The sequence below is a fragment of the Gallinula chloropus genome (assembly GCF_964237585.1).
Source record: "Gallinula chloropus genome assembly, chromosome: 8".
Classification (NCBI taxonomy): Eukaryota; Metazoa; Chordata; class Aves; order Gruiformes; family Rallidae; genus Gallinula; species Gallinula chloropus.
Window position 1 is genome coordinate 16,294,718 of NC_140093.1, and position 26,890 is coordinate 16,321,607.

Sequence of the window (26,890 nt, forward strand, 5' to 3'; positions counted from 1 at the left end):
TAAGGGGACGGTTGGACTAGATCATCCTGGAGCTCTTTTCCAACCTCAACGATTCTGTGATTCTAGTTGCAGGTCATGAGTTTTTAATGCTGACTTCTGTGTGGTCCTTAATTCCCCTCCCCCTCGTATGCATTTGTTCCTCTTGTATTTTTTAAGTCGGCATTTATCTTAATTCAGCTTCTGTGTTAGATCTGAAAAGCAGATGTTATTGTAGAAGTGCTGAATTGTTTAAAAAAAAAAGCCATACGTTACTGTGGAATTGGGATTGAAAGAAGTAGCTTTGATTTTTCTCTGTTTACGTTCCAAGCACGGCAGTGGTAGAATCACCGCTAGTTTTGTATGTGCCTATTAACCAGATGAAAGGAAGGATTCAATGGAGTGATTAGTTTTCAATTTAGGCTTTTAAAATTATTGTCTAATGCGTTTTGCAGCCTAGTTACTGAGGGGAATATCCAGGATTTAGTTATTTTTAATTCTGTTTTGATTGGGACACTCTTAACAGATACTGAATCCTGATAAAAGCAGGATACTCTGGGAGAATTTAGAAGAAAAGATACTGTGTCCTTAGAAGGCTTTTGTAATTCACAAAGCAGAACATCTAAGGACTAAATTTGTTGCTAAAGCTCAAATAGTACCCGAAGTCTCAGAAAGTAGTATAAACAGTGTAATTCTAAGAGGATTAGAAGAAAAACACGAGCACACAAGTTCACATGAGGAACCGAAGCGATTCAAAAGCTCACACTGAAAACATTGTTTTAGCTGTAGCACAAACCTGGTGCAACTACTTCTGTAATGGATGGTTAGGAGAAAATAGCATAAATGTTGGCGTTTCAAGAAGAAAATGGCTAAACATTTTTGTAAATAGCTTCTAGAGAAAGCTTTGTTTTGAACTGATTATGTTCAGAAACAGGTAAGGAATAATGTTAGTGCACATCTGGGCTACGTGTTTATAACCAGATTTGTCACTGTAGTGCCACGCTTGTTTTTATCTGTGGTTTTGTCTCTGTACCACATGATTATTACTCGGTTGATAACAGCAGCCCAACCTGTGCTAGTGGTGGGAATGGCATTTGCTCCTTGGTAGCTGGTTTAGTGCGTTATTTTTGGCTCTGCAGAAGGGAACCTATTTGTCTGAACCTTTCTGCAACTTCTGCATGCAAGCAGGTCTCAAGAGTTTATGGCTTCAGGCGTTGCTGCTGCTCTGTGCACTGCAGCAGGATGCTGCTCTTCAGGGATGATGCTGTACCGAGCATTTGGGCACAGTGGGACACAGGCACCAGGTCTGCCCTTGTGCAGCAAAGCTGGTGAGCGCTGGCTGGGAGCAGGTTGGTACATGTGCAGCAATACCTTACTAGTTTTTAGGTTGAGGGGTGCAGTATTCAATTGATGTTGAAGGTGTTAGTCATCAGTCAGTGGTGAACCTCCAGCCCCTCTGAGATGAAGGATCCAAATTCACAAGCTGCTGTGTGTTCCCCAGGTGTGCTTTGTCAACTTCCAGGACACCTGATGGATTATTTTTGTGTAACATGGTGTAGCTGTTACTATGCCTGGTCACCTGTTAAACTTGCTGTAACTGGTTGGCACACAAAGGTGAGAGATAGTATGTAAGAGCTGTTGTCTGTGTTCAGGGTATACACCAACATGGCAAAATGCAATAGGATAAATTTGTAAAGAAAAAAGCTGCTGATGAGGCATTTGTACTCAGCACTTGATTGTGGAGAAGGACATCACAGTTTTCAAAACATTTCAAGCACTTTTATTTAAAACTGGAGCCTACGACCAATTAACATGAGCGAGGAATGAAGCAGTCAGTGAATCCTTTCTTTTCTCATTCTCTGCTCTCTTGAGTCTTTGCTTCCAGCTACTTTCCGTGTCACTGCCTTGTTTAGATATAAAGCGAAGGACATGAAGCCTCTTCCACGGATCAGATAGAAAGGTTTCCCACTCTGGCTTTGACGATAAGCACAGCACTCAGAAGATTGCACAAGGGCAAAAGGGTGTTGGAAGGAGACGGTTTGGGCAGTGTGTGCTGAAGAAAGCCTTTTTTTCATTGAAGAAAATGGTTTATGTTTGTGCAATCATCCTTTTATTTATGTTTGCCATGTTGCTTCCTGAATGAAATAACCCAAACCAAGCGTCACATGACGGGGCAGCAGAGGCCTCCTCTGCCTCTCCCTCCACACAGCTCTTGCAACAATTTAGGCTACTCTCAAAGGAAGGACACAAATGTCAGCTGGTTGGTGTGGTGTTCCGCTTTTAAGGAAAACTTGTGATAAGCAAGTAATGTTTGTTTACGGGGTCTGCCAAGCGAGGTGTCAAAGCTTTCTCTTCTCTGCTGGTCTGCAACAAAAAACAAACTCTGAGTAGCTCCACGTAGGAAACTGTGCCACTTGAGGAGTGGAGTTTTCCTCAGCTTTATTTACATAATTTCTGCGGCATCAGTACAACCGAGCAAGGGAACAAGAGCATGTCTGCAAATTCTTTCAATTCCCAGCATTCCTGCATTCTTCAGCATCCTCTGCAGCGCCTCTGACTTGCCCTGGGAAGGTTACATTTCTCTCTGCCTTGGTAGTGTGGTGGGATCTCTAAGAATAAACTCTGCCCGACTCCTGCAGTTCTTTTTTTTGCTGGGTCCAAAACTGGCTTTACAATATGCCATTTCCTACTCGGTGGGCTTGAAAATTGCATGTGAGAACTTTGGGTTGCTCACGAGACTCAAAGACCATAGTTTTCGCATCGCAGATGTTTCTGAACACAGTTTACTGATGTTCTGCAAAGAGTTTAATCTAAAAATAGGTGGATAATTCATTATTAGTCACCCATGTCCATCTGTCCCCGTTCCTGCTCTTTGAATGGGCAATTAGATTATATCCCAGAAAGAAAAGTAATGTGGGAAGTGATTGTATGGGGAGCAACCGCTCCACAGTGTTAGTGTGAATAAAAATCGTTTGTCATTAATGAATGAACATGGATATCACTGTGCATGAAGCTAACGCATACTTGGACATCAAAAAATGTTCACTTATACTTAACTGTTTTATTGTTAAATGCATAATATTATTGCAATGCAAAGGAAATTTTGAAAATGTAGGGGATCATGAGGCTTTCTGGATTACATTTTTGTTTGTTTTTTGAAGATGGGAAAGATTTCTCTTGAATATTACTAAGAAGATTTCTGTTCTGCACATGTTATGAAATGTAGCCAGCAACTAGTATGGGGTTTTTTTAATCCCTGGGGTGACTGCAGGAGTTGGTAACTGGGTGCATAGGCACATCTTGTGTGTAAAGAGAGTTATTTACTGCAGTGTGTGTTAGGAGAACAGGTTCTTCTCTAGCTGACTGCTTTTCAGTGGACGTAACCATTTTGGAAGTCAAACTGCTGGAATGCTGATTTTTGTTTGAGGCTTTTTAGTGTGTTTAGAAATCGGGAGCTGAGGTTTATTTCCTGAAGAAATTTGATATGGGCAGAAGATACCCTAAGCTACCTACTTTGCCCAGTTAACTTCCCAAAGCTTTTTTGGAGAGCTAAGGCAAAACCCAGGCATCGGGATTTTTATACACAGGTCGTGTTGTTTGCATGTGCTCCTGCTGAATGGGTGCGACTGTCTAGAGGTCTGATGGTGTGAGTGTTCATTCAGCAGGCTTATTTGTTCAAAGGTCTCTGTTTCAGGCTCCCCACAGGAGCAGTTTGTGTGATGTGGGTAGCGACAGGATATATGCAAAACCCCAGCTCTGCATGCTCTTCTCTGCCTGATCACTGCTGCTCTGGGCTGTATACAAACCCGGTGGTAATCACTCAGCTCCTTGAACAGAATAGGCTGCAAGAGCTGCAACGTCCCAAACTCTATAACTTCATATTGCGTTAACACCACCGTTCTGAAAAACAAAACCAAAAACCAACCCAAAAACTTATGGTTCCTATTTTGTCTCTTTTTTTTTTTTTTTTTTTTGGTCAGCATCACCCTTCTGTGGCAAGAGGCACCTGAAAGGAAAACTTCCGCATATCAATGCACTGCCAATGGTAAGTACCTTCTTAACTGACACACAGTGCTGTGGTTCCTTCCTGCAGATAGACCGTAAGCTGTCTTACACTGCAAACACTATTTTTACAATAGCTACAAGTGTGTTATTTCAATTCTTTAAGAAACATCTAGACCTTATTCTGCCTGATAAATATATTAAAATTGTATCTGGACTTCATCCCGTGGGAAGCAGGGCAGCAGGGCAGCATGGTAATTGTGAAGCGAGAAGTGTGACTTGACAGTAACACAGCTCATCCTGTTGGTAACTGGTTTTGCTTCCTCTTTTGGTCAAGTTCATGTTTGGGGCAAGCTGTAGCTGAGCCAAGTGCTCTGTTGCCCCCGCTTGGGTGCTCTCTGTAGTTTGTTTCAGCACTATGAGCTTCTCCTATTAATTAATTAAAAAAAATCTGTGCAGTGTCAGGTGTATTTTGCTTCAGCACATCTGACAGCATAAGACTAGTGAAGTTAAAATCTTGGCCCTTGTAAAAAGGGCCTTGGTTGATGCAATCTTCTTAGCCCATCTCTGGAATTTTATGTGGTGTTATGGACTATTAGCAGTTCAGATTTGCGGACTGTCTTTTTGTTTTGCTTTCTGATAGTTGTGCAAATGGAAGGCAGAGGTGAGGTCTGAAGAGAAGGAATGGAACTTAGTGCTTCAGCTTTGATCAAATAATCTTTCTTCAGCGGTTTTGGTATCTTGTGTTGTCACAGTTGAGAGATGCTACAGGAATGGTAATTGCAGCATTAGCATTAAGAAATAAATGCATTCAGTGCCAGGCTGAGTTTTGTATTTCAAGCATCTCTGGATCACTGTACTCAGTACAGACATTAAAGGGACAGTATTTCTAACCACTAGCTTTAAAAACATCAAATTGGGATCTGAGAGCAGAACTGGGTTCCTTTGGTTTGCGTGTAGGAATAAGTAAGTAAATTATAGCCTCACATATTCCTTTGCATCTATCCTGTGGGCAAAATGACACTCCAAGAGAGTTTGCTTGGATGTAACTGCATTACTTTGAAATGCAGTAAGTAACTCTGTTGACTCTTGAAGAAATCATGGAGTGCAATGCAGTGCAGTGTGTATTTGGCACTAAGTAAAGCAAACACAACTCTGAAATCAGATCATCTGCACCAAGTGCATTTGTCATTTAATAGCCTGATGTTTAGGCTCAGAGTTGATGCGTGTAAAGTATCTATTGATTTGGGATGAATTTCAGCTGGTGGGAACGCATTTGTTGAGTATGAAGGCATTGTTTTTACCTGGTCATTTAGCCTGGTATTTTAACTTGCCAAAACAGAAAAGGCTGAGAGTGTTGCTAGTTTCAATTATTGTTAAATTTTCACTGTTGTTGTTGACCTTTTCCCCCCCAAAGCTACTCCGATTTCTTTTTATTTTGTATTACTTGAGCGTGTTTTTAGTTATGATTTAAAATACTGGTCTGTATTACTGCTGCTCTGAAAAACATGACTCATTCCATATTAACCCAGTCCTTATACTTCATAAAATTTTAAAATACTGAGAGACTGTACTTGAAATGTTACTGCGTTTTATCCTAATTTTCCCCCTACAAATTATATTAGAAATTCAGAATTGCACAGTCTCAAGGGCGTGCTAGTTGTTACAGTGATCATAAAACATACTCAACTGTTACTTGCAGTGAAGTGAAATACTCCCCACTCTTTTCTTTAAGGGCTGCTTTTGTGCTATAAGTTGTTATATTTTATTATTCTAGAGATTTCTAAACAGTTGCTCATCTCTTAATTAACTTTGAAACTATTTGAATGTAGATTTAAGAGACAAGCTAGACACATTCTTCATCATCCCAAAAGTAAACATAGCTTAAGTAAAATAGACTTTTGTAGGTTTTCATAGTGTTGTTTTTGTCTCTGATGTTTGTAGACAAAGTGTGACCCACAGGTTGACCTGGAAACAGCAGTTTGTATTCTTCTCCCAAACAGGACTTGGTGTTACTTGGCTCCACGTGTTCAATACATATATTTTCATCAGAAATTAATTTCTGATTCCCTTGAGAAATGATACTAGTGTTTTTGATCAGTTTTTATAATCATCATTGTCGGTTCCATTTCTGAGGACTTACAAAGTAAAACACAGAAGTTACACAACCCTTTTTTTTTTCCTTTGCTTTTCTATTTTAAAGCTATTTAAGCAATGCCTATTATAAGTTAACTGATGACTAAATATGGTAAAATACCAGTTACTCGTTAAAAACGTATTGTAATTGTTGGCAGGGTTGTTTTTTTTAATAAGATATTTGTACTGTGATATGGCCTTCTAAAAGAGGGTATGGCTGAGTTCAGTTGGTGTGACTTATCCATCCCATTCCTCAAAGTCTCACAGGAAAGACACAAAGGCTTAACAAAAAAGGCCTGTTAGAAAATGTGTGTAATGCTATTTCTTGTAGGATTTCAATGGTTTATTTAGAGGCTGATACCTGGGTATTTAATCCACGGTCATAAGGATTAATGAATGTGTTGGAAATAAAAATCGAAAGACGTGGACCTTTGGCCTGAGCAGAAGATCGCGTCAGGTGTTCCGCAAGGGCTTGAGCAAATGATTTTTTTTATGTGATGGATTAGGTAGCTGACCTGAGAGATGTATTCCATTGTAGCTTGCAACGCTTCTCTTGCGAGTTTTGGAAGCAAAGCTGGTTGCCTTTCTGTCCTCACAAGTTACTGAAGCAGGCAGGCTCGTGCATATTGGGGGGGGGGTGTGTGTGTGTGTGTATGTACGTATGCATAAGTATGTGTGGCCGGGATATGTCTGTGTGTCTGCATGACTTGTGTATCTTCATATACAAAAAGAAGTGTGCAAAGCCTAGGAACTAGGGGAAAGGTGTGAAGCGTCTCTTTGTGACTATCACATAACAGCCTGCTGTGCTGGGTTTAATTCTACAGGAAGTAACTGGCAAGGGCTACGGAAGAATCGAGCAAGAAAGGCAGCACAGCGGCCTCCTGAGATACGTCCTGAGCAACACTGTGCCTGGGCTCTTGGCATCTCTTACTGCATGGTTAGTTTGACAAAGATCAATTCCCTGATCAGTTAAAAAGGTCTCCTGCAGAAGAGAATAGAGGGCGTTATCATTTATTACAAGCTGACACAGGAAAAGTCTGAGCATAGTCAGTGAACACAAAGTTACTTCAGAAGAAGTGGGGTCATTGACAGTTAAGTCATGTCCTCAGTAGTCTCTTGGGGGAATACAAAGTAGGTGTTTTAAATCTACTTTTAGGTGAATATATCCTACTGTGTTTTGAAGGTGTGACACCCCTACTATGTGTTACGTCAGCTCTTCTTACATGTAAGGGACTTGCTACAGAACAGCTCTGTAGGTGTTAAGTCTCTTGGCCCAGGAAATTTCACGGGTGCAAGGTGATTACCCAGCCCAGAAACAGCAGCAGTGGTTGGAGGAGCTGGAGGGATGAAGTAGTCACTCAAAAGAAAAAGGCATTCAGTGAAGGGGTAGGAAGATCTCTGCAGAAATTTCCCCAAGACTGCAGGAACGCTTTTCCCACCAACCCCTTTGTGGTGCCTTCTGCAGTGTCATCCTCTGACCTTAACTACTCCTTAGAAGACAGCTAAAGGAATAAATGAATGTATCTATTAGCCTGTGATTCCACAGCAGCTACACACATCTAAATGGTGATTTATATGCCAGGTTAATCTTCTGCTAGCCGTTACAAGGAAGGTTTGCTTGCAGAGGAAGATGAGCCAGGGAGAGGGCAGGAACCTGCCCTCACAATTGAAGGAACTGGGTTTGACATGGAAGCCCTACCTCTGCCAACGTTTGCTAAGGGCAGCAGGAGGTCCGTGCTGCTAGCTCCAGGGTTTGCACTGGAATTGCAAAATGGACTTTGTTTCAACAGGGACTGAATGTCATCTCATAACTATGAGTATGTACAAAAGAATATCTGTGGGTGGGCAGACCTTTGGAAGATGGTAAGGCTGAAGGTTGGTTTTCATTATAATGAGAACAGAAACCCTGCTTCAAGAATTGATGAAACTTGACAGTACTTAAAATGTTGGCTGCAAAACATACAAATAGTTACTTCAAAAGAAATAACCCTGCAAGACTCAGGCCTTTATTCTTCAGATAGATACACATGTGTGTACCTGTATCTGTGAGTGTAGGAACAGTTCTTTTGAGACATAAATAAGGAGTACTTGTGTGCATAAAGCTAACCAAGCTTGAAAGCACTTTCAGTGGTATGGTCTGAAAGTGCTCATGAAATTCCTTGTTGAGCCTGTTGGTTGCACAGTTTACAGAGTATAGCTTTAAAAAGAAAAAATATATATATATTTCTAGCAGTTTTTGAAATACGCTGAAGTGTCAACATGAAATGTTGGACTGTTCTGCTGCTTCTGAAATCAATGGATGCTATTACCAATGAAGGAAGCTGAAGTCTAATGTATTTTGTCTGATAATTGGTTATGGCTGAACGATTATATTTGAGTGTTCATCCATAAGTTCTGTTTATTGGATCGGCATGGATTAGCTGATCTAATGGTATATGTATTGAAGAGGAAGCTCTAGAAATTTATTGAGGAAAAAATGTGTGGTATGTTAGGGTGTATGCTGTGATAAGTGTTAAGAAATGGATGTACGACTGCATTCTCATCCATTTTTGCAAGTTTTTAAAAATTTTCTATTTTTTCCACAGAAAGCAAGTCAAAACCAGCAGTAAGATCCCTTTCTGATCCATAGGAAAAGCATTCCTTGCCTCCTTTTTCTACCATTAAAGTTCGCTACTGAATGGATCAACTGAAAGGGAAAAAACTGTCCTTAAAAAATTTAAGAAGCTGTGGCTCTTTTTGAAGTGGCCTTTGTCAGAGAACTGCTGATTCTCTAAGCATTTTACAGTTCAGAAATAAGCTTTGACTAAGAATTCTCGGCAGAATCATAAATATGTAATTATCTAAGCAGCCAGGCTATTTAGCCCCTGGCAGCTGCCCAGTGCAGTGCAATCACAAGAGCAAAGGGAACTGGGCCAGTATCTCAAACTGGGGGAATGGCCTCTAAAACAGAACGAGGGCTGTTGCTGTTCCTTGCTTATTGCTATTCGTTTAAAATCTTAAATGTACCTAAAGAGGCTTTTTTTGCTGCAAGAGGTTGCTCTGTGTCACTGCTGCTTTTCTCTGTGTTTTTTTAAACTTGTCATCTTCCTCTTCCTTTACCTTTGGGTGTTTCTGCCTTTACCACTTTATACTGGTTTTAGTTCGGTAGTTGTAGCAGCAGTAGTAGTGCAGCTAGCATTAGATGATATCTTACTTGATCAGCATGCCATCTGCTTTAGAGAGGGAGATTTTATGTTTCTGCCGTGAGTTCACTGCCATATGCCCACGGTGAAGTTGTGTAACCTGATATGACCCTTTTTCCCACTCTATTCTATGAAAGAATTCGAAATACAGGGTTAAATGTTCTTGACAGTGACGAAGTTTGTTGCATATTTAAAAAATGAAACTGGATATTATGTGTACGTGAAGAAGGAAGGATGTTGTAGAGAAAACTGAAGGACAGGTTCTTTGGTGTCTGAGCCCGTTGAGTGTTACTTTCTGGAGAAGAGTGGGGCTTATTTGATTAGCAAACCCAGTAAATGTGTCACTGCCATGACTGCATCTTCATCCTGGTTTCCTTGTTGTCAACTGAAAGTTGATAGTAGTTCAAAGCAACAAAAGTAAAAGCTGCCCTTAGTTTCGGTGGGGTTGGGCAATAATGAATGTTGCTGCCAAATAACAGGAAGTCTGTGGGCTGGGGAATGATACTGAATATACTTGAGTTCTATTTGCGGAGGAGAAACTGAGATCTGCTGGTTACCAGAGACTCGGGACCCTGCATATGCATGGCCAACAGTATGGATGCCAGATCTGGAAGCTTGTACTTAGGTGTCAGTTCTCTAGCTGGTCATACGAATAGAAACAAGGATCATAGTCACTGGCTTAGTGCACCCATGGTGGCAAGTGAAGGTTATGTGTGGTGTTCTGATCGTGATTTCATGAACATATAAAAAAATCCATTCAAGGCAAGGGGTCTTCTGAATTCTCCTGGGTCTGATGCTTGATGTGCACATGTAGGATAGACATCCATGATTTTAATATTCACTCAGATGGAGAGCACTGACAGATGTAAGCCCTAGTTGGAATATTTGTCCTCATTAATGATACTCATGATTATTTTTTCTCTTTCATTTAATTTCTCTTGGATGTAGCTGAAATGTATTTTCTGGTGGTCTACATGTGGCTTAAAAATGTTTTATCACGTGTACAGGTGTTTCTCACGTGTGTCAAAAGATGTCAACCCAGTGGCATAAAATAAGTTCAGTCCATCATAATAGATTGAAAAGGAGAGTTAAAGTCATTAATTGGAAACCAAGCTTTTATAAAATCACCCATTTCACTCCCTTGTAAGCTTCTTTATTAGCCTAGTCACCATGTTTTGTTACAACAGCCATGAACTTCTGGTAAAGGAACTACAGCACATCAAATAATGTGCATGTTGGATGGACTATGAAGAAGGGATTTCAGTGCATGCTTATTAATGAGAATCCAGAATAAAGTCAGTGATGGTTAAATGAATAGAGGGCAGATCAGCCGTCAGAGTGGATTTTTTTCCATGAATAAAAGAAACAAATTTAAAACTATCAGGTACATAACGCACAAATTAAGGGGAAAAATAGATGGTCAAAGGTTAAAGAGGGAATGAAAACACAAGTTTTATGGTCACAAGATCAAACGAGGCATTAGTTAATTTTCCTTTTTTTTGGTGTAGTTCACCAGGAGTTCAAGTAATTCAACTGAGAGATTGAACTGGAACAGAAAAGAGTGCCAGAAAAGCTGATTACTAATAACATAAACAGAAAAAATAATCAAATGAACTTAAGACTTGATGTCAGCATTTCACATTAAAATGCATTTGAAAAGGCTGGAATTCCATCCTAGTTGCATGGAACCTGATTTACATAGAAAACAAATTTATAACAGCCGTTCTTGCAACAGCTGATAAATTATTTTGTTAATGAGCCGTCAAAATGGATTTAACCAAGAAGAGTCTGAGGCGCAGAAGATGTTTTCTGGTGGCTGACCATCTGGGAAATGGGAGGTAACCTGAGGAGTAGGTGAGGGAATTTGATCCCAAGGAAACACTGAGGAGCTGACTGTTAATTACATACATTGCAAATGGAAACAGCATTACAGATGCTGGGGTTTTGGTCTAAATAGAAAATACCTTACAAGGTATTACTTCCCACCATGGGCACCCCTGAGGTGATGTGCTGCTCTGTAGGCAAGGTTATTACTGCCTTTTCTTCTGCAGATTTCCTGCATCTTACAATAAGCAAGTAACTTGGTTGCTTATGAGATTGTAAATGTGAATGCAGCTAAGAGCAGGTTGTCGGCATACCTTTCCACTAGCATAATCCCCAGTTTATTTTATATTTAACTTTCTAAAAGCAAAATCCTTTTGTGCTGAATCGTTCCATTTTGCCTATTGCTTAGGTGTTTCCTGTGCTGTTGTAATTTACTAGATAACCTGGTTTAAAGTTCACCCCAGTGAGTGGGCAGGCTCTTGTGTGTCCTGGTTTTTTGACTGAAGCTGAAAACAAAAAAAAAAGAATGAATAGGCTGTTGTGGATCGAAATTGTTTTCATTGACCCATCTTCTTTTGTTCCGCAATCCTCTTTGCCAAGACTGACTGAAGTTTTTCAGCAGATCCATCTCTGTAGCCTACAGAGCCAGCATTGCCTCTCTTTTTAGATTTTAAAAACACATGCTGTGGTGGTCTCTGTGGTGGTCCATGTATTTCAGTTGGATTTCCTTTTTCTCCTAACCTAAACTCCACAAACTCCTGATTTTTTGCCTTGTGCTATGAGCGTGTCATGACGGTTGTAGGGAATTACCCTGTTGGTAATGCTCCTTGGATTTTTACTGCTTCTCCCTTTCATCGGGCTGCTTTTTGTTCATCTGCAGTCAGACGTGCCTTGTGGCATGTTGGGAAGAAGCATGAATGCTCCATGGCTTGACGTAACTGCATCTGCTCATGTAGTTTGGTGCTAACACCTTGGTGTCTGGCATGCATGAGAGCTCTGGCTTTACACTGGGAAGGAACTGAGGAAAGGTTGATACTCTGTATTTGCCTGTGTGCATATAATATATATTTATAATCAAAATAAATAAGATTTAAGCACGTGGGCTTAATGAACACCTATAGTGGGAAGATAGACACCTCTGTGTTGTCTGTCTTCCATAGAACGTTCTTTTGGTTTTAGACAATGAATAAGCTAGAGTTGATCTGTGAAGACTGTAGTATTATACTTGCTCCAGTGGTGTGTAGTAAATAGAATAGTGATGAGATGTTGTAGAATTGTGGGGTAAGGAGTGCGTTAAAGGGGAGGTGATGTCATCTGTTGTCACAAGGGATGTGCTGGGCCTAAAGGAAGTTTGTTGTCTTAAGAATTGGTCTTGGGCCAACGTTAATGTATTTACTAACGAACTTGGCACTGAAAGTCGGAGTGTGCAATAAAACTTGCCAGCGACATAAAGTTGGGAGGTACTGTCAGTGTAAACAAGGATCAGAGTATCCTACAGGAAAAGCTGGATGACCTTTAGAACCTGAGTGGAAAAAGTGGACTGAAATATCATAGCACAAGATGCGTGGTTGTGCACTTCGGGATAGATGTGAGTTTTGCCCTAAGCTAGGTGCTCATTTCTTGAAAGTGACAGAGGAATAGAAAGACTTGAGGATGTCTGCCAGTAAAATCAAAGGGTATCTTTTCACTAGTACCCTGCAGCTCTGAAAAGTGTAGACCTAAAGTCAGTAAGGTGAAGAGGTACTTATGGTAGAAATAGGAAGGTGCTAATGCTGCTCATGTGCAAGGCTAAATCCCTGTGTGTAACTCTGAACTACTCTGGTAGACCACAGGCAAGAAAGATGAGTGTAAAATGGAGCAGAAGAAACACTTATATCTTGGCAAGGAGTGTATTCAGGCTGGAGACTAGAAAACATTCATCGGGGAGTAAGATTTTGGGATAATCTTGCCATAATATAATGGGAGGCAAAATAAGCTTGTTAGTTTTGAGATGGACACTTGTTAATGTAAACTGGGCTCAAGGGGGGAGCCTGGCAGTCTTCCTAACAAGCACAGTTTGTACAATAACAGGTTTTGTCTTGAAAGGTGAGAGCTTAATTTTGTGTAACCTGGAGAGAGCATCAGTGATCTTTCTGGCTGTGTTTTGTTTAGCCAGATTAGCAAATTTGACCTGTATAAGAGTAAAATCAAGTCCTTCTGTTAGGAACTTGGGATAGAACCTGCTGCCTGGGAGAAAACAGTATACTGAATATGAACGTTATACTTCGCCAGTTTCAGAAGCATGCAACAGATTCTTGGATTGATTTTTTTTTTGTCTGATTTGGAAAGCAGATTAATCTGTTATGTAAATAAATTTAAGACATTTACCTATGTAAATTTTAAAGCCTTCCAAAGAGAGCTTATACATAGCAAACCTCAGGAAAAAAACCCACTTGATTTTGGGCTTCCTAAGGTTTAGTTTTTACTGCAAGGTTGATGCATGATGCATGAGTGAAGGCAAGGTTTCAGCAGAGAGTTGCTGGAAATGCCAAGCTACAGCTGGGATGGGTGACATCTACTTAAAAAGATCTCAACTATGCAATACTCGTACTTTAGGAACCCCAGTGCTTGCTTTTGAAGAAAAAACAGTGTAGCTTAAGCTTGTAACTCATCTGGTGGTAAATCCACAGTGGTTTCTAGAGGTTTGTAGGCTCTGGGTAGGGAAATGACCTTGATGATCCCAGCAGTAGAGCTAGATCACAGAATAGCACACTTGCTTCCTCCTTCTCTTGCCCTGCAGCATCTCATTTGTTTTGAACAGTGCTGCCTCCCCGGAAATCTTCCAGTAGAAAATAAATGCTTTCAGAGTCATATATGTTAAAAAAACCCTGAAAATGCAAAACTATCTAGTCCTGCCTCACATGTCTCTTCTGGTCCATGAACGTTGCCTAGAGGTCAACTCTAAAGGCCTGTTTGGCAGTAGAAATAGGTGAAACGAATGCCTGGTGAGAGGTGTCTGTCATCCTTCCTTGGCTGTTTTGTGGGAGCTGAGTATTGCCCAGGATCCCAGCTTGGAAGATAACACTGTGGCTTGTTTACTCAAGCAACTTGCTGTGAAACAATGGTACACCAGGAATGCACATGTGGTTTTAGTGTGCTTGAAGAGCAGTTTTGTGGCTATCTTGTTCACAGTGTGGTGAAATACTGTGATAAGAGTGCTGTAATTGGGAAGGGTAGTTGGAGAATTGGGTGGAGGGAAACACATTTCTTAAACATAGTGGACTTGTCAACAGGTAAAGTGTTCCCTGACTTGCTGTGTATTCCTGGAAGAATTTCAGGGTAGATCTCTAATGTTAAATAAAAAGAACAACCCTGTCAAAAAGGATGGGTATAACAAAAGGGAGATGGGGACAGTTGTTTGTGTAGTAATAGGTGAATGCCCCAAATCCTCCAAAATGGAGCATTTTGAACAGGGTTTTTTTGCTTCCTTTCTCCTGTACTAAGTTGCAATGAGAAAAGCAGCTGCAGGATCTGTAGAGCGTGGACTTCACTGGAGGAACACATCTATTTATCACTTCTAACCAAATCTTGACGAGCTGTACAGATTTTTTAGTAACACCCAGAAAAATAATTTGTTTTGGGAATCTTAAATCTACTAGATATTTGCTGAATGAAGGAAGAATCCTAGACAGGCAGCAGTGTGTGTAACGTTTTGCCTCACACTAGGATAACGGCTGCAAATTTCTAGAGCTTCAGCTGTTTAATAAGGCATTCCCGAACTCAGCCCAACAGCCAGAGCCAAGAACAGAAAAAATGCCTGTTCCTGTGATGCTTTTTCCTTTCTCAGCCTGTTCCCTCAAAACCCTTTCCTGCTCACTGGGCTGTAATCTCACCCAGTGCCTGTATTTCTGCTGCAGTCTTGGGGTGAGCAAGGACCTGTCTGTAGGAGGCTGTTAGCTGCTACATGGGCAGAAAGTAAGACAAGTCACATTCTCTTGCTGTTAACTGTGTGTAGATTGTCTCTTCCATACAGAGAGTAGACTTGTTATATAGCTCTTTAGGGTTTTTTATTTAAATAAACCAAAGGCTACCATCTAATTCTCATTCAGTACTTCAAAATACTTCATTTCGCTCTCCGAAGAAGTTACTGAATTTAGACAAAGACAGCAGTATTCAACGTTGTATTTATCCTAACTTAGAACCAGCCAGCACTTTCAGGAATGACTAGAAAAGCCCTGTTACATCTCGGCAGTTTCATTATCTTTGAAGACTCTTCAGTGTTTTTTGCCTCCCCCAGAAGAGAAATTTTTTCTTTTCTTTTTTTCTTTCTTAATGGGCTGTGCTAGGAGGACAGAATCAGCAGCAGCTGTGATGCAGGCTATCTGGAGGACCTTGACAGTAAGAAAGAGTAAGCAGATGGTCTAAGGAAAATGTATTAAAACAAAACAACAAGAGTCCTGCATAGGAGATTGTAGTTGTTGCTGTTGACATTTTACTTTTTATGTTGTTTATCGACCCTGTCTGGTTAGATTCCAGTCTGTTCAGAGAGAACAGGACAGAGAGCACAAGGCTGAGGTTTTATATGTTTATGCAGCCTTATCACAGTGGGGCCCTCATCTTGAAAAAGGGTCTTTTGGATGCTGCTGTTACTCAGATAAATAGTGGTGGTAATAATAATGTTTATAGTGTCTGGATTTAATTGTTCTGAAGGTCCCTGAGCAAAACCAGAGGTGCCTGAAATAGAACAGAAAAATTATACATGAAATGAGTAAAATCCCCACGATCTGTTGTATGTGTTGTTTTGTATCTCTGTGTTTTGGAGCTTTTGGGTTTGGGTTTTTTTTTTTTACAGCTCCGTTTTATCCGAGTGTGTGTAACCACCTCAGTTTTTACACGGGTTTGTATCGTTGCACATTGTGATTTATACTCAGATAATAAAGATGATGACTACCAGAGGTTTTATATAATCCCAGCATTGCGGCCTTGTAATTCACTTGATGTCTTTTTGCAGTGCAGATGAGTGATAAAAGCTCTGCATATAGACTAGTTTGGCTTTTCCCCCTCTACAAGTCGTCAGAGCACCCATGTGTGGGTTACCATCCACGCCCCTGCATGCATCCCTACTTGTTTTCCTTCGAAGCAGTTATTTGGAGTAGCCTTGGTGTTTTTCCTCAGGTTTCAGTGTTACAAACGAATTGAGGTAAACAGGGACGAGGTTGGTTACATATCACTGTGCTGTGAAAAACACAGCTGGTTCATGTCTAGAAATGGGGTCAGGTTTTAATTACATTGTCGGAGGTAGTTAGCACTTAAGTAGTTTGCTTTTCAGTATAAAAGGGGATGAAAATGGATCAGCGATTATCTTCTAGCCCTTTTAGAAAAGATAGTATGTATGTATAAATGTAAAATACAGTAGGTCTAGAAAGCCCTACAAACCTTAACTACCTGCAAGTGCTCTCAGTTCTCTTCTTGAAAAAATGAGCTTTTTTTTTTCCCCTCAATAATTTATGTTGTGACATATTTACAATGAACCTCTATCTCATCTGAGTTTTGCAATTCTGAATAATCAACTTTGCTTCACCTGTTAAAGAAAATAACATTTTTAATACACTTTGAATAGAATTTTTAGAGCCTAGCAGGTTCAGGAGCTGAAGTTAAAGTCCATGATCACTTGACCATGTCATCTCATTCACTGACTGCATTCCAGGGCCTGAATCTGCCCTCATCTTCATCCCGAGAGGTTGTATAACTGAGTAACTGCATCTGCTTTCTTGCTGTACTGCACGGGGTCATCGGATCTGCTCTCTTCTTAAGGGCAGTTCAGGTGAAGGATACAATGGCATAGGATTATTGTTATATAATAGAATATTCTGTTATAATAATTTCAGTTCAGTTAATATATTAAAGTCAGTGGAAAGGCAGTTTCCTGGGCATCTTTGAGTGAGGGAAGCTTTTACCGGGAGATGCACACAGATTGCCGGAGAGGTCTGTGGTTTGCGTGGTGAACAGCAGCCCCTTGTAGTGACATGGAACCTGTGAGACTGAATAATCCTGTGAAGACATGCTCCTTAAAGGGGTGTTCATCTACCAGTGGTGGGGGTTAAGTGTCCATTATTGGCTTGTTCGTTCTCTGTGGTTTGAAGAAGTTTTCGTTGTGGATTTTTTTTGAGTGGTCTGCATGAGCCAGGAGTTCCCAGAAAACCACTTGCCTTCGTCGCCGTAACATACCCAAACCTCTTAAGTCCTATCCCTACTTCTATTTGCATTAATTAAGACATAAAAATCCTGTCAAATGCCCCTCCCTCTGTAATGCTTTTCTTTGCCTATGATGAGCGTTAGCTAAGAACAACACTTCCCCTTTTGCTGGTGGGGTTTGGGTGTTTTAAGAAAAGCTGTTTTGGTGAACTGATTTAGAATTGGAGAAAGCTCAGGAGGTACAAACTAGGCCTTGGCTAGGTGCTGGTTTGGTGTAGCAGGGTGTAAGATTGATTGTGGTGTTAGAGCTGCAGAGGCTGATTTGTTTATCTATAGCTGGGCTCCAGTTTTTATTCGTGGCTATAAGACATGCTGATCTCCCCACAGCCATTGCTCGAATGGAACTTGTTGATAGTGGAGACTTTCACTTAGCTGGTCAAGACCACCGTAATCCTGATTTTTTTTTTCACTTTTTTTTAACTGATCTGCTTAGGGTTTAAATATTTTTAGCCTATACAAAGGAAAAACTCAGCAAGGGATGGATGGGACCGCGTTCGTCTTTTCTTCCCTATCTCCTTTTAAAGTACCTGGCAGCCTCCCTGCTCACATGTGGGACAGTTATTAGAAAAAATGAAATGTACAATGGATATAAAAATACTGATGTGATGAAAGTGACTTTGGATCCCAGATGGCTTTGTATTTTGTTTCTTCTTGCAGCTCTCAGTTCCTTTTCTCAATTTTGACTCCTCTACTTGTTAATAGTCACGGTGTTAAAGTGAATTATATGATAAAAGGAAAATGTAGGAAATGGAAAAACATAGACAATCTTGTTCCCAGATAGCGAATGATGATCTTAATAATTCAGGATTCTCTTCACTCCCCATGGATTTAAAAGTGAATTGGCAACGTGCAAAATTAGTTGCAGCTACAATTGATTTCCTTGTACAAATACTTTGGTATGCATAAATACATTAGAAATTAAATGGTTGGCACAGGGTCCCTGGTTTTGTGCAGATCTTAAGGCTAGGAGGATTTTTTTAACCTTTTCTTTTTTCTTCCTTACAAGAATAAAAGAGGTAGCTGTAGAAGGAAGTTCTTTAAAAGGCGTTATTAGGAGGAGTGTGCTCCTGCAGGCTGATGGAAAGTGATGTGATTTTTATACCAAGAGGAAAGATGAGCAGCAGTGATTACTGTGTTTCTCTTCGAGTCTGTCTTTCAGACAGTTCTGAGTATTCCAAATTAATCTGCTATAAAACTGTAAAATGGACTATTATCTACTGAAATGTGAGCACAGCTCACCTCTTGCTGAAGACATGGTGTTCCTTAGTCCTTAAGTTTTAGAGAACTCTTTCTATGTAATTCTTTCTCTATTTCTGTTTCCTCTCTGTGGCAGACATGCCTGAAACAATGAGTCCCACTTCTCTTTCAGCAGAAGGCTTGAGGCAGTTCAGTGTGTGTTGCCAGGATTTCTCCTGCCAGATCTCCCTCTTTAGTGAACCTCTGCAGAAAGCTCTTTTTTTTTCCACTTTTTCTGCCGATAGTGTCAGGTTATCTGGAGTGAGAAAGGGAGAACTGTTTTCAAGGTAAATCACAAACACAAACCAGGAGAAAACTTGTTGAAATAGGCCATATTCTTTGAAAAGAATCACCCACAACCTCCTGAAATCGCCAACATGGTCTAGTTTTGCCGCAGAAGTCATGAATTACACTGTTTTGCAAAAGCTGTAGAGAAGAAGCATCCCATACTCACTGTAGTTGGGTTTTTCCATGAGAGGCCTCTGTGTTGCAGTAGGTAGCCACTGTGAAAGTTGTCTTACGTCTATCTCGATGAGCAGCAGGCAGTCATCAGGGACCTGTGTGATTTTGTGCAGGGTCTTTTCTGCAGGTACATACCCCTTCCTCCATTCATTGCTGAAATATGTAGTTTCCTCTCTGCTGGTGACTTCCATACAAATACAACCTGAAGACTGAGTAGTGTATTACATTGCCTTTCACAGTGCATTGCTTGTAATACAAGCAATCCAAGCTTGTCTCTACATGGGAAATAATAAAATCAGGTCCAAGAATTTTTTACTACCATCTCCTGGACACACTCCTCCCAGCATCACTGCTGCACAGAGCGTACCTGTGTCTGAGCCAGATTAAAACCAATAAATCACTTAATGTTAATTTATTATTTTTATTTTTTTACTTACTTTCTGCGTCAACTTTTATGTGGAAGACTGTTTGCACCAGCTAGTGTGATGTAATAAAGACTATTAAGATCTAGTATGAGTTTTGTACTGATAGTTGGCTATAGTGAAAGTTAGGTGTTAATTTGGGAAGGCACACAATAGGGGTATTGTAATTTAGTGCTGGCTGACGTCTCTCAAAACTCCAAGTAGGTTGTACTATAAATACAATCTCTTGTTTTGCAATTGACATTTTGCTAGTGGGTGGCTAATTGCTAATTTGAAGGGAAATAGACTAGAGATCTAATATTAAAAACTAATTAATAGTTATGTGGATATTTTAAGTCTATTTTTCTGCTTATTTATAGGCATACATTATTCATCTATGCTGTGCATCCTTCTTTGCATATATGTTTAATTCTGAAACTTTTGCTTCAGTAACGTTCACACTTAAGTGCCTCTGCAGCCCAAAGCTTGAAAGCAGAATTGGTTGTATTTCTGAAGCTGGTGATGTCAAAGTAATGGGACTTCAACTATTTTCAGAAAAGCCTCCCTCTTCAACCAAGCCCTAAGAGGGAAACCAGTGGTGCGTTGCCTATGTAGCAGCTTACTTTGAGAGTCCTGAATCAGCATCAGTGCTACATGTTTTCCTATGTATACAGTGAAACAGGACTTTGTTTAGGCCTCCGTGGGAAGTGGAGGAGGAAGAGGAATAAAATTAGAAGGGGCATCACACAGGAAGCTTGGTCCTTTGGGATCAGAGTAAAACATGCGTTCCAGTTTACATCACTTCTCACATCATACATGTTACTATCCTAAAGAGATGTTATGTTCTGGTTTGCTCTGATGGGGAAAAAATGATCTTCTACCTATTCACCTTGCCTCCTGCCTTTTCTCTCCCACTTACACTCATCTGTAGATTAATAAGCATGGGTGATACTTTTCTTTTTAATGAATTCTTATGTGAGTTTATAATAAGGCAGGAAGATTATGTGAGAGATGCGTTATACTTTGCATGTGCTTGGTATTTTTAGCTCTGTTTTGTCACATAGCCAAACAACTTCAAATGCATTCTGCTAAACTCCATCCAGCAGTGCTGTGATACCCTGGGCTGTGGCTGCTGGCGGTGGAATTTGCGTGCATCGTCTTTGCATTGTAACTTCATGAGCACTCAACAAAAACTCTTTCCTTGCTATCTATAGACTTTACATTATTCATTTAGCTCGGTGTCCTGGGAGGTGTAAGCTGTGTCCTAGACAGTGTTTGCTATTGCTGGATTAAACCCTGCTGGCTCTTATCTGGAAACTCACCTGTTAATGGAAGCATCAGCAGTACCATCAGCCACACGTTGCATCTTCTGCATGAAGTTTTTCTCAGAGTTTGTTCCGAGTGTGAGGAAAACTCCATATTAGTGCCAAATGTCTAACAAACAGGTGTACTTCTCTGCCTTTTAATATCCTGTACTTTGGAGGGTAGGGCACTATAGCTGTTAGCTTGTTGGAAGACATGGTTACGGACAATACAGGAAGCATAGTGCAGAACTTTGAGCTTTCACAGCCCTCCTGGCAACTGTCAGTGCCCTTTGAAAGGTGTTTCTCCTCTGCTGCCAGTCTCTGTGTCTTTGCCTGTGTTTCACCATAGTTCAGAGCATCATAGTTGTGAAAGAAACAAGGATAGCAGATGTCACAGCAACCTTCTTGCTTCCGTTTTTATACAGATACCCAAATATTTCAATTTTAAGGTGGTGGGTGTGGGGTTTGTTTTTTTTCTTTCCTCCTTTTTTTTTCTGTCTCTCTTGTACTTCCCTGTGCACGTTACAGCTCTGGGCAGAGAACCAACCCCAAACCACTCGTGTTACTGACACAGTGAGCTTAGCTGGAGAGGTTGGTGTTTCAGGCATGGCTTGCGATCCAGGCTGTTTCAAGAAGTGTTTACAGTTCAGTTATTCTCCAGTGATAAAACACAGCTGGTCATGTTTGTCCGGTTCACCATGGTCTGAGGAGGAACTGACACTACCAAGCACTCGCCTGTTCTGGTGCTGAGAGGTGTATATGAAGGCAGATAACAAGGCTCATGTTTAAACTCTGCAGGACACTTGTAGCATCATTTCTCTAGTTTCACGGTCAGTTTGAGACGTATCAAGAGTGACTGTCAGTGGTTTGCTTGGCAAGTTTTCTGACTCTGTTTGCATGGCAGTGCTTGTTTGTGTTTTTGGTTCCATGTGACTCGGGAATATTGTATTTATACACGTGCTTACTGCATGTAGTCCTGTATGTGATGTAGTCCTGGTGATTTTACTGTAATCACAAGGTGCGTGTTTAATCTGCCAAGGTTATACACAAACTTTAAGATTCTGCAGTAGCTAAAAAAGCCCAAACCAAAACTGTCTTAATGTGCTAAAAATGGACAAAAATTCTCTTGTGTTCCAAGTAGCAACTTCAATGTTTTCTCCTATGTTAAGAAACATATCTGCATTTGGGTGATCCCGCTGGTTCTTGTAATGTTTACTTGCTAATCTTTTCTATCAAAAATAGTAAACCATGTTTGTCAAAGTACTATAGAGCTTCAAACATGTTAAAAATTACCCATGGGCCAACGTTGGTACTGGAGTGAGAGCGTCTGGCCCATACCCTGCCCTGGGAATACTGAGCACCAATTCCTGCACAAAACTCTCGTGTTTTGAACTGGTGCTGATCTGCCAACAAATTCAAGGAACTTAAGGATGAAGTGAACTCTGGTGAAGGATTGCAGGCGAGGGCCATACAATTGCATGTGTTGGGAGTAAACAACCGAAGTTCTTGAGTAACTGTCACACCTTCCTAAGTTTTGAGGTATTAGACTTGGTATATTCTTCCATCTGAGCAAATTTTTGCGCTTTTTCCTCTTGCCTTTGTCTCGTATTCCATAAGTATCTCGATACATTTGGCATTTACTGGTCTCAAGATGATCTTTCCCTACACAAACATATAACTTTCTGAACAGCACCAAAAATTAACGTCCTTTTGCAAGCATTTTTTTTAATCTCAAATTATTAAAGGCCCGTTGAGTCTGAAAATGAAGCAATGTAACTTTTCACAAACATGCATATTTTTCAGTGTAACTGGAAGGTGGTTTGGATTACTGTCTTTAGGCCTACAGAGCCAAGAAACCAATTACAGGCATGGTTAGAAAGCAATAGCTTGCATTAGTCAGATTATAACAAGATTCCAATAATGTACAATTGCTGTACGACAAATTAGTTTGTATAGATTTTGACAGTTGTTGCCTTTAATAAACTAAATTATTAAGCAATATGCAGCTGCAATGCTCCCAAAGTCGGAGAAAAATAAACTCTTATTTCCTTGTCGGAATCTTTTCCATAGAGCAGGACGTGGGCTATGGCAAGCCAGGTTTAAATTGCTTGATTAACATTGTGAATCTGTCTGTCCCAAGATAATTTTGTCTCCTTAAGTAGGTGACACACAGATTACAAGAGCTTCTTTTAAGGCTTTGTCAGACACCTCCTTTTTGCTGTTACTCCCGACAGATGCATTTGTGATGTTTTGGGCTGCCACTTAGTAAACTAAGGTTTGGGGTTTTTTAATGTGATTTATGAGTAAATGGTGACTAGATTAACGCTGCCTGGTTTATTTTCACTACAGGCCTGAGCCAAGAATTTAACTTGTCTCCCCAGAGTGCAAGAGCTATGTTGTAACTCCACGTGATTGCTCAGTTGCAACTCTGAAGTCCGAGACCTCTCTTTCCCTCTAGTATAGTGTTACTGTAGCGCTATAAAATAAAGCAAAATCTTCTAAAATTTTAGAAATCAGACTATTCAATCAATAGCTTTGTCTGCTTTCCTGTCCTGAGATGTGTTCCAGAGCAGGTGTGACAACCACTGTGGCTGCCAAGTGATGTTTGTATCTACCTTGGCAAGCCTCTATTCTAGTGATACGGACTTCAATTAGATATGACATCATTGTGATATAACCTGCTTTCAGTCCAATTTAGGATAAAGTCCTGCTGCTTTTGTGTGCATACCCAAGCACATTAAACCCCAGTTTGAGGTGTGTGCTCCTTCCCAAGCCCCACTTGACTTTTATTTGAGGAACCAGGACTCCTGCACGACACTGCTGCTGCCCAGCAGTTTGGCGCTTCCCTTCTCGCAATCGAGAGTGGCAAGGGCAGACCTTATTTCTGTGTGTCCTTGTCCAGTGTCACATGTGGGGAGTTTCAGCTCTCACACTTCTCTCTGGGAGAATGTGGTAGCACCAACTTACTGGGAGTAAATGGAAAAGTGAAGGCTGCTCATCTTGTGTATTTGCTGGCATGAAGGGTGTAGCAGCCTTGTGCTCTGCTGTGGTGACTGGTGTGAGGGCCGCTGTAGTAAGATATATTGCTTGAGTTTATGTGCAGAATGGTGAGAGGGGAAAAGTTTTGGTTTTGAGTTTTTAACTAAATTTTAAAACTACAAAGTTGAGGATTTTCAGTAACGGGGAAGCAAACCAGCTTTACAAGGCTTTTGATCAGCTTAATGTTCTGAAAGCTGCTTTTTCAGGAAAAAGAGATGCAAGCTCCCGAGATCAACTTTAATGAGTATGCGAAGTAGTGTCTGTAGCCTTTGCAAGACCAGTAATGAAACAATACAGTTGGAGGCAACCTTTAAAAAATGAAACGTTTCTGCCCTCCAGTTTGGTAAAAATCATTCCTGTGTTGGTCTTTTCACTGAGAATACGCATATAAAACTTGAAGGCTTCAAGCCAAATAGGTTAAATTATGATCAGGCTGAAGAATTGGAATAGCTCAAACAGAAAGGATGGGAATTTCAGTGTCTTGTTTCCAGGTAACTTTATAGAAATATATACAAGAAATGCCTGGGACAGACAATACATAAGCAACCAGTGGAAAAAACCTGACCCAGCAATACACATCAGGGCCTTAGAGATACTCTGCAGGATAGTAAAAACAAAAGGGAAAAAAAAAAAAAGCAAGCATGTTTCCCAAGTATGAAGAATATTGGGTAATAGGGAACTTGAGCCACTTTGCTTCAGTTCTTTAAATCTTGGGTTGTTTCCATTTAGTGTTTGAAAACCTTATTGAAGAATATGCAACACAGTAAATCTTAACCTGCCTGGTCAATATCTGCACCAGTCAAAGCTGGTACAGACAGACATAGTGCTTCTGTGGTGTGCCCTCTATAGCTTGTCAAGTACAAGGCTTTCTGAGTGTCACCAGTGGACTGTGAAAATATCCTCTGCACTGGTATTGTACGACTTCTTAAATCGTTAAAAGGATGAGTTATGGAAATGACACTGGATATGGAAGATGATAACAGATGCATGTTCACTTGGGACATTGCCTTCAGGTAGTCAAAGCAGAACATTAATGTTCTACAGGTAAAGATCTTAAACCTCATGGTTTCATTTTCAGATTGTGGAATAACTGTTTGGCCATCAAGTACTGCTCAACAGTAGAGTTGCACTTGAAGATGCAGCACTGCTGAAGCTTTGCTTGTTAATCTACGTCTGGTTGTTGTCTGCCTGGGGAGCTGTATGGAAAATGTTAGTGGTCTGGGCTGTAAGCTTACCAAATGAATTTTCCTGGGGGTTTTTCACGAGAGTTATGACCCAGGGACTTTTAAACTTTTGTAATGCTCAGACTTGCCTGCATGTGTTTTTCAGTATCTGAGTAGTGTCACTCCCAGTCCCTTTTGGCAGGGTTAGGGCTCTTTGTGATCTTGGAGTCTTCCTCTGCGATGAATGTTTCTGTTTTCCCCTGAAATTGTGATGTCGGGTGTTATCAAGGAAATACCACGTTTATCATGTTCGTTCTGTGAATTTTCTGTGAATTGTGATGTTAAACTTTGCTCAGGATAAATGATTTATTGTCAGTTTGATTTCTGCTGCAGTTTGGTTGTGCTGCTGTGCGAGCTTCTGACTTAGAACCAAATATTTAGCAGTCAGTGCAATCCTACTTTAAAATTAAACAGATTTGCTTCTGTTTCATAGAGCGATTCTAAGAGGCTGATGTGAATTTTCCAACCCAAGACTTTGGTTTTCTCTAAGCTGCTTCTCCTGCTAGTTGTGTTTTTTCTCAGAGGCATGGCAAAAAGTGGCGCTGTTTGCGGAATCACAATGGAAAAGCAAGGGTTGCTTCGTCTGCAAACCCAAGATTTATTTTGTTAACACGTTACTTAGATTTCAGTCACTCTGCTTGGTGACATTTGTTGCTTGGATGGTCTTTGAAATAGAGGGATTAGAGGGAATAAGTGGGAGCAAGCAGATCAAGTATCTCAGTGGTAACATTTGGGTTTATGCAAATGGAGGGAGAAGCAGACCAGAAATTCTGCTGCGCTCGTAGGACTAAAAATAAGCCCTTGTTCATGTGTTGAGCTCTCCGAAGATCCAAATGCATGTGTTACTTTAAGTTCAACAGGGAGACTTAAATTTGTATTTAAAGTCAATTTATACTGAATTCTTTTTCCTTATGTGTGCAGTTCATCGCCTTAGTAGCAGTCTTTGCTATAGTCTTGGCAAAAGTCATCCTACTGAAAGAAAACAACATCAAATACTGTTAACAGCTGGTCTAGTGGGAAAGACAACAGTAAACAATACTTCCTAAAAGTGGTTCACTTCTCTCTCCCTGATGGGCCACATTCAATTTGTCAAATGCACATCAGTACTTTTTATGAGGACATAATTTACTTTTTTTGTCTTTTTTCCTGACTATACATGATTTAATATCAAAACAGCAGCCCCCCTGGACAGTCATTCAAAAAAGATATGTTACTTGTTTGTTAAAAAATCCATTTTTTGAGTACTAAAAAAAATATAATTGCATTGACTTCGGAAGTGCCAATGTAATAGTAGTAAGTATTTCAGTTGTGAGGCATAGGAAAAAAAGAACTTGGGATGAAAATTGCTGCCTTAATGTTTGGGAGGGCTGCAAACAGAGCTGTCGTTCTAAGAGATTAAGTCCAGGTTTGGATAGCTATATCCCTTTAGTTTAGAGAAGTACAGGAGACACTTTTTCCTGGATTTCTTTCAGGGAAAGGTGGTGGATGAAGTGGGTACGTAAGAGTTGGTGCTGACCAAGGAGTGTGCCCAGGTGAATCCAGCGTGGCCTTGGTGGGTACCCCATCCTCCAACTTCACCGATAGTAATCAACTGCCTCAAGAAAGAGTGACATTTTCATTCAATCTTCTTGTTAAATGCCCAGTCCTGTCGCTGCTCTGTGCTGAAACCAGTGCAGGATGTTTACCTGTGGCATCATCACATGTATCGTTGTGATAAAATTCTTGCTCTGTCACTTATTTTGACATAGGGAGGTTAGGTATATTTTTGTATGTGTTTTTTAAATGCCTAGCTATTTTATGCTGCAGAGGGAAGGATTCTATGCTTGCAGTGAACTAATTCTTGTGTGTGACTACCAAGCAGTCCACAGCAT

At 40.5% G+C, this 26,890-nt stretch overlaps 1 protein-coding gene across 1 annotated transcript in view; it reads left to right on the forward strand.

Moving 5' to 3' along the window:
• TBL1XR1 (TBL1X/Y related 1) overlaps nt 1-26,890 on the forward strand; it is a 114,145-nt gene that overhangs the window by 46,723 nt on the left and 40,532 nt on the right. Inside the window, exon 2 of the mRNA XM_084267400.1 lies at nt 3,957-4,021. The gene's annotated coding sequence lies outside the window, so the exon portion shown is untranslated. The remainder of the gene's footprint in view (nt 1-3,956; nt 4,022-26,890) is intronic.